Source organism: Pleurodeles waltl, chromosome 7 (assembly GCF_031143425.1).
Source record: "Pleurodeles waltl isolate 20211129_DDA chromosome 7, aPleWal1.hap1.20221129, whole genome shotgun sequence".
NCBI classification, from domain to species: domain Eukaryota; kingdom Metazoa; phylum Chordata; class Amphibia; order Caudata; family Salamandridae; genus Pleurodeles; species Pleurodeles waltl.
In genome coordinates, this window is record NC_090446.1 from 1276034857 (window position 1) to 1276048487 (window position 13631).

Below are 13631 nucleotides of genomic sequence, written 5' to 3' on the forward strand. Positions count from 1 at the left end.
GGGTTCGCCGAAATGTATTCTGGATTAATTGTTAAGTGTTATGTTGAACAAGGTATTGCTTATGTTCGTTATTGATTATTGGTTTGATGAGACTGATCGATATAAGAGTACAGAGAGTTCCCACTTAGTCAAAAGATTCATCGGCCTAAAGAGCGTCCGAACACAAGTAAATTATTACTACGGACCGCTCTATCAGTAGATGGTAGCAGAGGACGGTTACGTCTTTTGGGACCTTGTACTCTTAAAGTACATGGTGTTGAATTAACGGTTACGCATTTTTGAGACCCCATTCGAGAAGTTGAATTAGATTTTTCTTGGGTAAAATAGATTGACAGAATGATGATGGGCTAGGTTCACCGCGACTTTCCCGGGATCTCGGAGCTTGCGAATGGAGAGAACGGAGGTGTGGAATCAGCGTTGGCGGTACTAGTGATGGTATGAGTGAAGTCAGGGTTTTGCGCTTGCACAGCTTATTGCCGCAGGGTGTGTGAAAAGGGTTGCGAGGATTTTTTCTTTTTAGAGGATAGCGGAGGTGCGACTCCGAGTGTAGAAGTAGTGAAGTCGTCGAACTTCATAGAAATAGCGGAGGTGCGGCTCCGAGTGTGAGAGTAGGGAAGTCGTCGAACTTCATGTGCGTGTGGCGCTTTGTGCATAAAAAGGTCCACGTGGTTGTTGTTGTTGAGACGGGCCCTGCGAGGTCAAGAGACTCCGGAGTATGTTGATCCATGTTGTGGTCTGGGCGGTTTAGTAGGTTGATCGGGCGTGGTCAACGAGTCGGTACGTGTGTTAGGGAGTGAAAGGAACTTCGACTTCCGGCTTTGACAAGATTCTAAGTGCACTAGAATAGATCATTGACAAGTTGAGAGTAGGTCTGCGGGTCAGATTTGCTTGCGAACGTGGGGACTGAGAAAGACGGAATAGCGGCCGAGGCTAGTGAAAGGTCCCTAAGGTCCTGAAGCGACTGTGTTACCCTTCCTGTAGTAAACCGACAGATCTGTTTTATTTTTTTGGTAGCTCGCGATATATGCAAGAAGTTGTTACGAAAAGAGGTGAATGAAGGAGGACTAGCCGCGAGGCTTTGTCAGCCGCAGTGTGTGTGAGTGTGACGTCACTAGGAGCCGCGCTGGGATAGGTTGGTTGCAGAGAAGGGTCGCGCACGGATTGGACGCAGTTCGTGGGGCTCGATTGGAAGGGGAAAGGCAAGCGAAGAGTATTCCGGGAATTAAAGTCACCCATTGATTACGAATTTTGTGAAATAAAAGACGAGAAAATGAAATTCTTTAAAGCATTCAGGAGTGCGATGAAGGGGGAGTCTTACATTAAAGCGAGCGTAGGAGAGGAGACGCCGCCCGAGGGCACACCAGCTTACATTGTAATGGAAGAGAAGGGGGTAGCTCCGTGCCTTTGGCTAAAGCAATGGCACAAACTGACAGAGAAACATGGGAGCGTAGCGTTCCCGATACATGGGACATTCAATATAAGGATTCTAGAGAATTTGAGATTCACGATGTACGACATGAAGGTGCCTCCAAGGCCAGCCCAGTTTGAGGCTCTAGCGATTTGGGAACTGATGGCCAGACAGCAACAGCAGAAGAAGTTCGAGACCAGGATGAGAAAGGTAGAAAAGACACTAGCGGACGCTAGGTGGGATAATGCACAGAAGGTGTGGAGGTCAGATGTATTGCAGGGGATAAAATTGTTCCCCGCAATTACTAAGGAAGAAGAGGAGGTAGGTAAGAAAGCTACCTGTAAGACAGACAGGAAGTGTTCAAAGGATAGAGAGGATGAGGAAAAGTTGAGAAGAGAAGAGGAGTTAGAGGATGAGGAGTTAATAATGCAATTGCTGAACGACCGTCCACCGCCTTATGCAGAGAATGGACAAGGTCCAAGTACCAGTTCTGCCCCTCCGGCATCGGTACAGAACAGTGAAACCCAGAATTCAGGAGCGTCATCGGGATATAAGGACCCGAGTTTATTGTTCACCCCGCAGATACCGCAGGTTAGGAGAATATATCCAGATGTGCCCGTGTTGAAACCAGCAGAAAATTATCAGCCGCAGATGCCAGGGTACTACAACAGTGATAACAGTGCAGGAATGATTCTAGATCCAACCGTAAGGGGAGTACAGAATGGTTATAACCAAACAATGGGACAAGCTGAATCAACTCAGTTTTTGCTGCCCCAGAAGCAGATGCAGGGAGGAAACGCACATGCTCAGATGACGGGGAGTCAGATGGGCATGCCGGCAATGATGACCCATGGTGTGGGCATGAACATGCCACAGAACATGGGAAATGGACAGAACCCAGACGCGATATCACTACCCATTACTGTAGGTCCACCTGTACCTTTGTATAGTCAGCCTAACTTGGGTCTGAGCGGTCAGGGATCCATGCTGCAGAATGGGACCGAAAGGAGGTGCATAGAAAACACTCCAGGGATAACTCCGATAGCGGCTCAACCTAATCGACCCGGATCCTTGATGGAGTTTAGTCCTGTATCTGCTCAATCGACACTGGTGAGGTCGAGCCCCCCACTGATAATACCTTTAACATCGAGCACTGAAAAGTTGCCGCAACCATCAATGGCAGTCGATGTGAATGCCACGCTGATGGGGTGAATGCGCAACAGTTGACACAATGGTTCAACAGTCTAAACTCCACACAAAATTCAGCCAGTGGGAAAGGAGAAGACTATATGAATAGGGTTAGGTTGAACATGGAAGCACAAGAATTGGTGGAAGGGACCATGGGTGTGAACAGGTTAGAGTCCTACACAGAAGAAGAGCTGAGGTATCTATGTCCCAGGATTACGAAGGAAGTGAACAAGGTACATAAGAGTCTGCAAGAAGCAGCTGACAGAAACGGGGTTGACCTAGACAAGATGAAACACTTGAGCAGGAGCTACAGGTTAGATTTTGGGACCACAGATTTTGAACACATGAGGTCAGCAGGCATGAAGACACACCTTAGAGAATTGCTGCAGAGTGCACAAGTGTAGAGGTGCTTAGACAAATGGGAAAGCAGGTGGATAAAGAGAAAGGAAAAGAGGAGGGACAGTGCTACAGAGCACAATGAGAAGAGACCGCAGAGTAGTGATACAGTAACAATGTTACCAATGAGGGAGACAGCAGGGGGAAAATTAGTACATGTACCATGGCACAGGAGTGACATTCAGTCTTTTACGGACGATTTTCCCAAACTGAGGGAGAAGCCGATTGAATGGTATCAACAGACTGATAAGTTTGTGAAGCTTGCAAAATGTCTCTGGGAGGACTTGAACACTCTCTTTGAGATTGTGGTTCCGGCAGATTTGTGGGAGGATTGCAAAAGAGCGGTAGGTTGGCCGACAAGCGAACCAGAGAGAGACAGGGAGACGGGCGCACCATCACCTATGGTGATGAGCTTGTACTATAAGGTGATTGAGCATTTGAAGACGAAGGTACCCGCGAAAAATGTGGACTGGCAGAAGATTGATCGAACTGCCCAAGAGACTAAAGAATCGATTCATAGTTACTATGAGAGGTTGTTGAAGGCGTTCAAGAATTACAGTGGCACGGAAACAATAGAGGCGAAGGACATGCTCCATTTTGTCTTCAGATTTGTGGAAGGGCTGAGGCCAGAGATAAGTCAGATGATAAAGTCACATTTGATTTGTTGGCAATCGAAACCGATTGATGAGGTGTTGAATTATGCGAAATACTGTAGCGATGAAATCGAAGTGAAACAGAAAAGGTTGAAAGAGAAGGTGATGATGATGCAGCTTAAGGCAGCTCAAACAGGTTTACAAGGTTTGCAGGGTTTGCAAGGGATGCAAGGGTTCCAACAGCAGGTACCGCAACAGCAGCCGCAGTTGCAGGGAAACATGGCGTTTCAGCCACAGGCGAGAGGCAGAGGTAGAGGAGGTTTTGTGAATAATGGTCCGGATTTGAACACTGTTGTGACGGGTGTGCAGGCAATGAAGAAGGTGATGCCGTGTCACGTGTGCGGAATTGTAGGTCATTGGAAACGCGAGTGCCCGATGGTGGTGCAGGAAGGTGCAGGTGCAGGTGCAGGTGTTGGTCAGCAAAACAATGATGTCAATGCATTTCAGACAATGAGGGGACCGAAATTGAGAGGTCCAAACCCAAATTTTCAGACCATAAATCAATTACAGGGGTTACAACCTATGCAGCCGCAGCAGATGCCTCGTATGCAGATGACGCAAATGCAGCCAATGCAACAGCAGTTACCTATGGTACCTAATCAGCAAATGCAAATACCCTTGGCACCAATGAGTCAGCAGCAAGTGATGGTTCCTCCACAGGTCTCGCGTCAGGTAATGAGTACAAATGGCACAGTACAACAGTTCCCATTACACAGTGAGAGTGGAATAAACAATGTATGGGAGAGTGAAAGTTCAGAAGAAGAAGGAGATTGTGTGCTTGCAGCATCCTTGGAAGTTGATCAAAGGGGTCCGTACGTAGAGGGAAAAGTAATGGGTCATAGTGTCTCGTTCTTGGTTGACACGGGAGCAACACGTTCAACTGTTAAGAGCAGTGAAGTACCAAATTTGCCACTCTCAGGGAGGACAGTTCAAGTGGTGGGAGTAGCAAACAGGCACCTGACGAACCCAATAACAGATTCGGTACCAGTCAGCATCGGTAACTATCAAGGGGTACATCAGTTTGTGGTATGTGACTCAAGCCCAATAGCACTGTTGGGGAGAGACCTATTGTGCAAATTGGGTTGTTCAATTATGTGTTCGAATGAAGGAATAACAATCCAGACGAGCAGTGATGGGGAAGAAGAGGACAGTGTAGAGGGGGATGAGGTGGAAACTGTAGATGAAGAGTATCCTCTGATTTGTCTTTTCCCAATGATAACTGAAGAAGATATTCCAGCCGAATTACGGGAGACAGTCGGAAAGGAAGTGTGGGACATGACAGGGAAAGAGGTGGGATTGATGAAAGGAGTGGAACCAGTGAAAGTGACTGTAAAGCCCAATGCAATCTTTCCCCAGACCCCACAATACCACATGCCACAAGATACCCTCATGAAAGTTGCTCAACTTATTGACGAATTTGTAAAACAGGGGGTACTGAAAGAAGTGTTAAGCAGTCCATGTAATTCGCCAATAATGGGACTAATAAAGCCAAGTGGAAAGGTCCGACTAGTGCAGGACTTGAGAAAAATAAATGACATCATAGTCAAGTGTTGCCCTGTCGTACCAAATCCAGCTGTGATAATGTTTCAAATTCCTTGCGATGCTGAGTGGTTCTCAGTCATCGATTTGTCACAAGCGTTCTTCTCGGTGCCTCTTCATGAGGACAGCCAATTCCTCTTTTGTTTCAAATTCCTAGACAGAGTATACAGTTGGTGTCGAATTCCTCAAGGGTTTTCTGAGTCACCGTCAATATTCAATCAGATTCTAAAGAAAGATTTGGAAGCATTAGAATTGCCATTCGAGTCAACCCTAGTACAGTACATTGATGACTTACTAGTTGCATCAAAGACAGAAAGTGGCTGCACAGCCGATACCATTGCTCTGTTGAACCATTTGGGAAGGAATGGACACAAGGTGTCTCCTTCCAAATTGCAGTTTTGTCAGAAGAAAGTGAAATACTTGGGTCACCAGATAGAGAAGGGGTCACGGAGAATAATGAAGGAAAGAATAACAAGCGTACTTCAAATGAGTCCACCAAAGACAAGGAGGGAGGTGAGGAAGTTTTTGGGAATAGTGGGTTATTGTCGCCAGTGGATTCCCAACTTCTCGACTCTAGCAAAGCCTTTACTGAAGTTGACCCAGAAGGATGCCTTGGATCAAATTGAGCTGAAAGGAGATGAGATGGATGCTTTTGTTGAATTGAAAGAATGCATGTGCAGGGCTCCAGCTTTAGGTATGCCTGATTACACAAAGCCTTTCACATTGTTTTGTCACGAACGTGATGCATGTTCTCTGTCTGTCTTGACACAAGCCCATGGTGGCGTAAACAGACCAGTAGCGTATTTTTCAGCTACTTTGGATCCGGTCGCAGCAGCACTCCCAGGGTGTTTGCACGCCGTAGCAGCAGTTGGTATCAGCCTCACTCAGAGTGAAGGAATAGTGATGGGTCACCCAGTAACAGTCATGGTCCCTCACTCAGTTGAGATACTTTTGACCCGCTCCCGAACGCAGCACATGACTGGAGCAAGACTCACAAGGTATGAAACGATAATTCTGGGCTCACCGAATGTGCAGCTGAAAAGGTGCACTACGTTGAATCCAGCAACCTTGCTTCCTGGAGAAAATGTCGAAATTGAGAACGCCGAAGACGTCGAGCATGACTGCCTTCAGGTGACTGAATTTTGCACAAAACCTCGACCGGACATTAAAGATACTAAACTTGATGAAAATGACCAAATTCTTTTTGTTGATGGTTCATGTCTAAGAGACGGGATGGGGATTTTGAAAGCAGGATATGCTGTATGTACTGTAACAGGGGTCTTGGAAGCGGGATGGCTTCAAGGAGTCTATTCTGCACAAGTAGCAGAACTTGTAGCCCTTACAAGAGCATGTCAACTGTCTGCATTGATGAAAGTCACCATTTACACTGATAGTCAATATGGGTTTGGGATTGTGCATGACTTTGGACAACTATGGTCACAGAGAGGTCTCCTGACTTCTTCAGGATCCCCAGTGAAGAACGGGGAGAGGATAAGGGAATTGTTACACGCCATTCAAGTGCCAGCCAAAGTTGCAGTGGTAAAGTGTAGTGCTCATACGAAAGGACAGGACTATGTTTCTCTGGGAAACGCATATGCGGATCAAGTCGCAAGATTTTGTGCCTTGAACTGTATATTACTCAGGGACGAATGGAATTCAATAAATGAACCAGAACTCGAACCAGCTGAAGCATTTGCCTTGAAGGTCGTAGATACAATAGATGAACTAAAAGCACTGCAGAATAATGTCAGGGAGGATGAAACAGATTCCTGGATTAAATCACAATGTATAAAGAGACAAGATGAGTTATGGGTTTCACATGAGGGAAAATTTGTTTTGCCAAACAGTCTCTTATCACAGCTTGCGCGGTTTTATCATGGGCAGGCTCACCTAGGGAGAGATGCCATGATAAGATTGTTCAAAAATGATTGGTTTAACCCCAGATTTCGTCAAGCTGCAGAAGCAGTTTGCCATCGATGTGTCACTTGCCAGCAGATGAACCCAGGAAAGGGAACGGTTGTGAACGCGAGTCACATTGGTAGGGCAAGCGGGCCGTTTAGTCGAATGCAGATGGACTTCATTGAGATGCCTGTGCATGGAGGTTTGAAGTATGTGTTGGTGATTGTGTGCATTTTTAGTCACTGGATTGAGGCATACCCCACACGTAGAAATGACAGCCTTACAGTTGCAAAGCTATTGTTGAGGGAGTTGATACCACGCTTCGGATTCCCGATCTCTTTAGAATCAGATAGGGGAAGTCACTTCAATAACGAGGTGATAAAGTTACTTTGCGAAGCGCTGAACATTGAGCAAAAGCTGCATTGTAGCTATCGCCCTGAAGCATCAGGACTGGTGGAGCAGATGAATGGTACACTGAAATCGAGAATGGCGAAAATATGTGCATCGACAAATTTGAAATGGCCTGACGCATTGCCCTTAGTACTAATGTCAATGAGAAATACTCCCGATAGAAAGACTGGATTGTCTCCGCATGAAATTCTCATGGGCAGGGCTATGAGACTTCCTGCAGTTCCCGCAAACGCGCTTTTGAATATTACAGATGATATGGTGTTAGACTACTGCAAGGGTCTAGCTGACGTGGTTCGCTCTTTCTCTCACCAGGTGGAAGCAACCACCTTGCCACCGATCCAAGGTCCAGGACACGCACTGAAAGCAGGTGACTGGGTCGTGGTAAAGAAGCACGTGAGAAAGTCGTGTCTAGAACCCCGTTGGAAAGGCCCTTTCCAAGTGATCCTGACGACAACTACCGCTGTGAAGTGTGCGGGGGTTCCCAACTGGATTCACACCAGTCACACAAAGAAGGTGTTGTGTCCCACAGATGAGGAAGTTGAAGCGCTGAAACTGCCAGTGCCTGATAAAACAGTGCTGAGTGCTGAGACAGAGCAGAACCGAACAGAAAACGAACAGGCAGAAACGGGAGAGAAAGAGATATTCTCCGAGGACGAAGACACCAACTCGCTTGGGGGAGACCAAGGAGAAAGTTCAGACAGCGACGAAGAAGCTGAAGGTGACAAACAACCTGAAGCAGCTGAGGGTAGCAAAAAGCCTGAAGCAGCTGAAGGTGACAAGGAACCTGAAGCAGCTGAAAGTGATAAAGAGCCTGACGAAAGTAACGGTGACGAAGGGCTCGAAAAGGTTGAAGAAGAAGGAGAGCCTGATCAGAGGAGGGCTTTCCCAGAAGCAGACGATACAGAGAAAGAAAAAGAGAACGTGATTGATTCCCCAGAAGGAGGGGACAATGCAGAACAGAACGAAAAAGTTCAAGCTTCCACCGAAAAAATTGCAAGTCCATCAAATGGACACGGTGCAAAGAGAAGACTAAGGGCCTCATTATGACCCTGGCGGGCGGCGGAGGCCGCCCGCCAGGATCCCGCCCTCCAAATTACCGCGCCGCGGTCAAAAGACCGCGGCGGGTATTACGAGTTTTCCCCTGGGCTGGCGGGCGGTTCCAGTTAAACCGCCCGCCAGCCCAGGGGAAAACGACCTTCCCACGAGGATGCCGGCTCGTAATCGAGCCGGCGGAGTGGGAAGGTGCGACGGGTGCTACTGCACCCGTCGCGTATTTCACTGTCTGCAAGGCAGACAGTGAAATACATTTTGGGGCCCTCTTACGGGGGCCCCTGCCGTGCCCATGCCATTGGCATGGGCACGGCAGGGGCCCCCAGGGGCCCCGCGACCCCCCCTACCGCCATCCTGTTCATGGCGGCTTTCCCGCCATGAACTGGATGGCGGTAGGGGGGGTCAGAATCCTCATGGCTGCGGAGCGCGCTCCGCAGCCATGGAGGATTCCAATGAGCAGCGGAAAGTCAGCGGGAGACCGCTGACTTTCCGCTTCTGACCGCGGCTGAACCGCCGCGGTCAGAATGCTCATTGGAGCACCGCCAGCCTGTCGGCGGTGCTCCCGTGGTCGGTGGCCCTGGCGGCCACCGGCCGCCAGGGTCAGAATGACCCTCTAAGTATTTCACCAATAAAAGAAAGGGGCAAAGAAAGTTTGAACGAAGGAGGAAGGCCGAAAGTGAAAGAGAAAAGAAAGGAAGTGACTGTTGTGGAACAATCGTCAAGTGAAGAAAAAGACTTGACAAAAGAGGAAAGTACCAGCGAAGCAGAGTCGAAAAGAGAAGCAAAATTGAAAAGGAAAAGGATACCAAACAGGAGATATTCCGGTCCTGAATGGGCGTATGCAGTCAATGACGATTGGACTGACGAGTTTGTATCTCTAAGCATCGAGAACGAAGAAGAAGAAGAGATACCAATAGAAAAGAAAAGTTTCATAGACTCTGTCGATTGAAAGAGTAATAAATGATATTGCTTGCTACAATCTAACGTGAAACAAACAACCAGCTGAGACATTGCTAAACCGGATGAAACATTTGCTAAACCGATAAAGACTGTGTTATTGCCGAATTGAGACAAATGCTGCTAACCGATAAGTGACCGGCCTCTTGAAGAAGACGGTGTGAACATTGCGCTCGTTCAGCTTTGTAAATGAATTGCTAAATAGTTTCATTTATAGGTGCTTCTAGCTCTCTGATTCTATACAGATCATGACTAGGTACGCTACGCAAAATAATAGAAAGAAATATTGTAAATATGTGTGTATAGGCTTGGTAATTGCATGTGCACTAATAATAATGGCAATTGTGCTTGGAATGCATGGAAAGGGTAAGAATGAGAATATTGAGGCTTCTACTTTTGCTCCTGTTACTGTCACTGAACTAACCCCATTGAAAAGACTGGCATTGGATGAGAGACTCTTGCATGATAAGAAAGAGCTTTCGTATAACGTTTTCTATCGCTTGCTAACAGAGTATGTTGAGACTATGGATGCGAAAGATTGTTATGTGTGTACACAGATACCGACATCAGTAAAGGAAGGGGTGACTTATCACCACATGCCTCTTACATACGGGATTACATGTAGTATAGTAACGTCTAGGTTTTATGGTCAAACTAACATACAGTATTTTTACTCGAATTATGATGTTACTTTTGCTTACGTTCCTATAATAGCGCAGCTAAGCCAGATTGCTAAAGATTGGGATGCTAAGATAATGAGGGAATTTTTCGAGCCAATGCAACCTTTTGAAACGGCTCATGCTCATAGGGAGAACCTTACTTGCTCAGTCTCTGCAGTAGAGATAAGCTTTTTAGATCGCACAGATGATAGAAGGGCACAAATGAAGGCGAAATTAGAAAAAGAGCTACATAAGAGGACTTCAGTAGATAATTATGATTTTGCTGCTATAAAGACACAAGGGAAAATAGCTTTAGATGCTTGGCATGTAGGGAAATTTTGTATATATCGAGGTGAATCTTATTATGACAACATTTTTGTAGGAGCGAGTGAGTGTAAACATACGTTTATCTTTAAGGCCAAATGGACATTCATGATGAACGGACTTGACCCTGTCATTCCAGGTGTATATTACATTTGTGGGTATAATGCCTATTATCGTCTTCCAAAGGGATGGTGGGGGAGATGTTATTTGGGTATAGTGTTCCCAAAGGTTTATCAACTGGATGACGTATCGATGATTCAAAAGACATCTGGATCCCATCGTATCCAGAAAAGAGAGACCGCAGCTGCTGTGGTAGGAGATATATTTGGAGCCATGATTCCTTCATTGGGAGTTGTGTTGAATTCCATCAAGATACGAAAGTTGTCTACTATAGTGGATAACATGTTGACAAAGTTTTCAGCTGCTATAATACTGATAGATGCTGAACTTGCAGCGGAAAGAGCTATGACTCTTCAAAATAGGCTTGCTTTAGACATTCTTTTAGCAAAGGATGGAGGCGTTTGCAAAATGCTTGGTGCACGACACTGTTGTACTTATATACCCGACAATAGTGTGAAGATTAAAACTATGCTTGCTAATCTAACAAAAGAAAGTGCAGATTTGAAGGAGTTGAAAGAACCAGGAGTGTGGGAGAAGGTTGGAAAGGGACTTGCTTCAGTGGGACATTGGATTGGGGGAATTTGGAATGGAATATTGTTAAAAATAATAGAGGGAATTTTAATAGTGATAATTTGTGTATTTGGAATTTGGGGAATAAAAAGGGGAATAATAATGATTATGGAAAGAATTAAAAGAAGAAAAGAAGAGAAAATTATGAAAAGAATGGCAGAAGAATACAAAGCGCAAACTAGGGGAACTAAAAGAAAAAGGGAACAGACAGAATTTTAATGGAATAAAATTTGTGGGCATGATTTGGTGTGATGACAAGTAGTCATCAGAGGAGGGATTGATGAAGCAGAAAATGAAGGTTTTCATTTATTAACGCTTAAACGTAGTGCTGAAATAATCATGTGTGACTTTAACCGAATTAATAAAGATTGTACGGGGACAAAATGTGCCCTCAGAGTAGTTTGCCATCATTTATACGCGTGCTTTATATAACGTGGTGTACTAGAATTGCACTAATCCGACATAATCATAAACGTGTGCTACGATTTGCCTGTTTGAAATGTTTTAGCTTAGCATGACTTTAGCGGAGGCTTTGGCCTAGTTGCCTGGTCTCACGGTTTAGATGCTCGTATTTTTCCACTGTGCTAATAAACGTGTATTTTTGCTTGAAGCTGTACTTTTCCACAGAAACCGTTCACATGCTTATCTTAAGGTTTCGTGCCAGCCTGGCATATTTTCTCTTTACTTCAAGGTCGATTTGCAGGTGCGGACAATGGAGGCTCTGAAAGTGAGCTAATTGGTAGACAATGTTGCAACTTGCGTACCCATCTCCAAGGATAATGTATGCTTAAGTAAAAGCTTGAGAACTGTCGTTTTTGATTGGACAATTTGAAGCTAACCTATGAACCCTCCAATGGAGACCCTACTGGATTTGAACTGTTGTCTATAAAAATCAGGTGCACGAGAAGAAGGTAGCCATTGCGAGATTCATTACGGCCATTACCCGGACACTACGCCATTTTGACTTCGTAGCTATTATGGCCCACTTTGCTGCGACGCCATTTTGAGAGACTTTGATGCTTTCTCTAATCGAGAGAAAGAGACTTTGATGATTCTGGCCCTAGAGACTTTAACTTTGATTTGATCCCTTTGCATGAAGTAGTAGTTTTACCTTGCCGCCGTGAGGCAATTGCCCCGTCCACCCCTGCCCCTTTGCCCCGTCCCATGCTGATCGAAACGGTACCCATGCTGACCGAAGAACGGTACCTGTGAGACGAAGACTTCCTTGTATGCTGATCGTAATTGGTAAATATGAAAGGAAATTGTAAAATTGCATTGTGTTTCTTTTAGGTAACCAACTGCTGATTTTGATAAGGTCCCTAGTTAGGAGTTTTCTAAATTAATGTTGCTAAATTGTTTTTGCATGAAGTCCACATGCCGATGCTAATTTGAGGTTAGACGAGGATTCCATATGTCGCACGATGCAATTTGAGATCTTGTTATGCTGACTAAATGTATGCCATTAGTTCATTACAGATTATCGTATTAGTGATTTGCATTGCTATTATCGAATGCCTTGTGATCCAAATGCTACATAGATTACACTTGTTTCGCCGCTATGGACAGCTATTAATGTTCATCTACGTTTATCATTTGGTGTTGAGACACATCTATATTGTGCTAGCTTTGTTAATATAGGGAAATAAATTCACTAACTTTGAATAAACTGGTGTGGTTATTCCTGACTGAAAGGTCAGGGTTCGCCGAAATGTATTCTGGATTAATTGTTAAGTGTTATGTTGAACAAGGTATTGCTTATGTTCGTTATTGATTATTGGTTTGATGAGACTGATCGATATAAGAGTACAGAGAGTTCCCACTTAGTCAAAAGATTCATCGGCCTAAAGAGCGTCCGAACACAAGTAAATTATTACTACGGACCGCTCTATCACCTCCGAGCCGCACCGGGGGTTGCCAAGGCAACGCAACGCGACGCAGTACGAGGAAGGAGGTAAGAGCTGCTGGACGCGCGCGCGGCAGCTCCAGTGTCGGCGTTTCTCCGAGTATGGGGAAGCGCCGAAATAAGATATTATTTACCTCTGTCGGAGGTCCGTGTCTGTGAGGAATTTAGCCCCTCGGAGAGACCGCTTGGGGGCTAAAACCGGCTGAACCGGCTTGTGGACAAAGGAGCTTGATGGAAAAGCCACTTCTGGAGGTATGGAGATATCCAGAAGGTAAGACTCCTGCCTAGGAGCCATAGACTGGGATTTTCTCCTCCCCCCCAAGGCTAATTGGTGGATTTAGGTGGTTTGAGGGCTAGAGGGAGTAGTGTTGGAGTAGTGTCTGGGCAAAAAAAAAGAAGAGAAGAAAAAATAATAATATTTTTTGAGTCTCCCTCTCAGCTCCCCCCCTTCCTGTTTGTTAGATAACAGAGGGGGAGGGCTTCTTATCATAATTAGACCTGGCACACAACTCAACGCAGGCCGCGGAGGCGGCAGGGAACAACGTAAGGAGCAG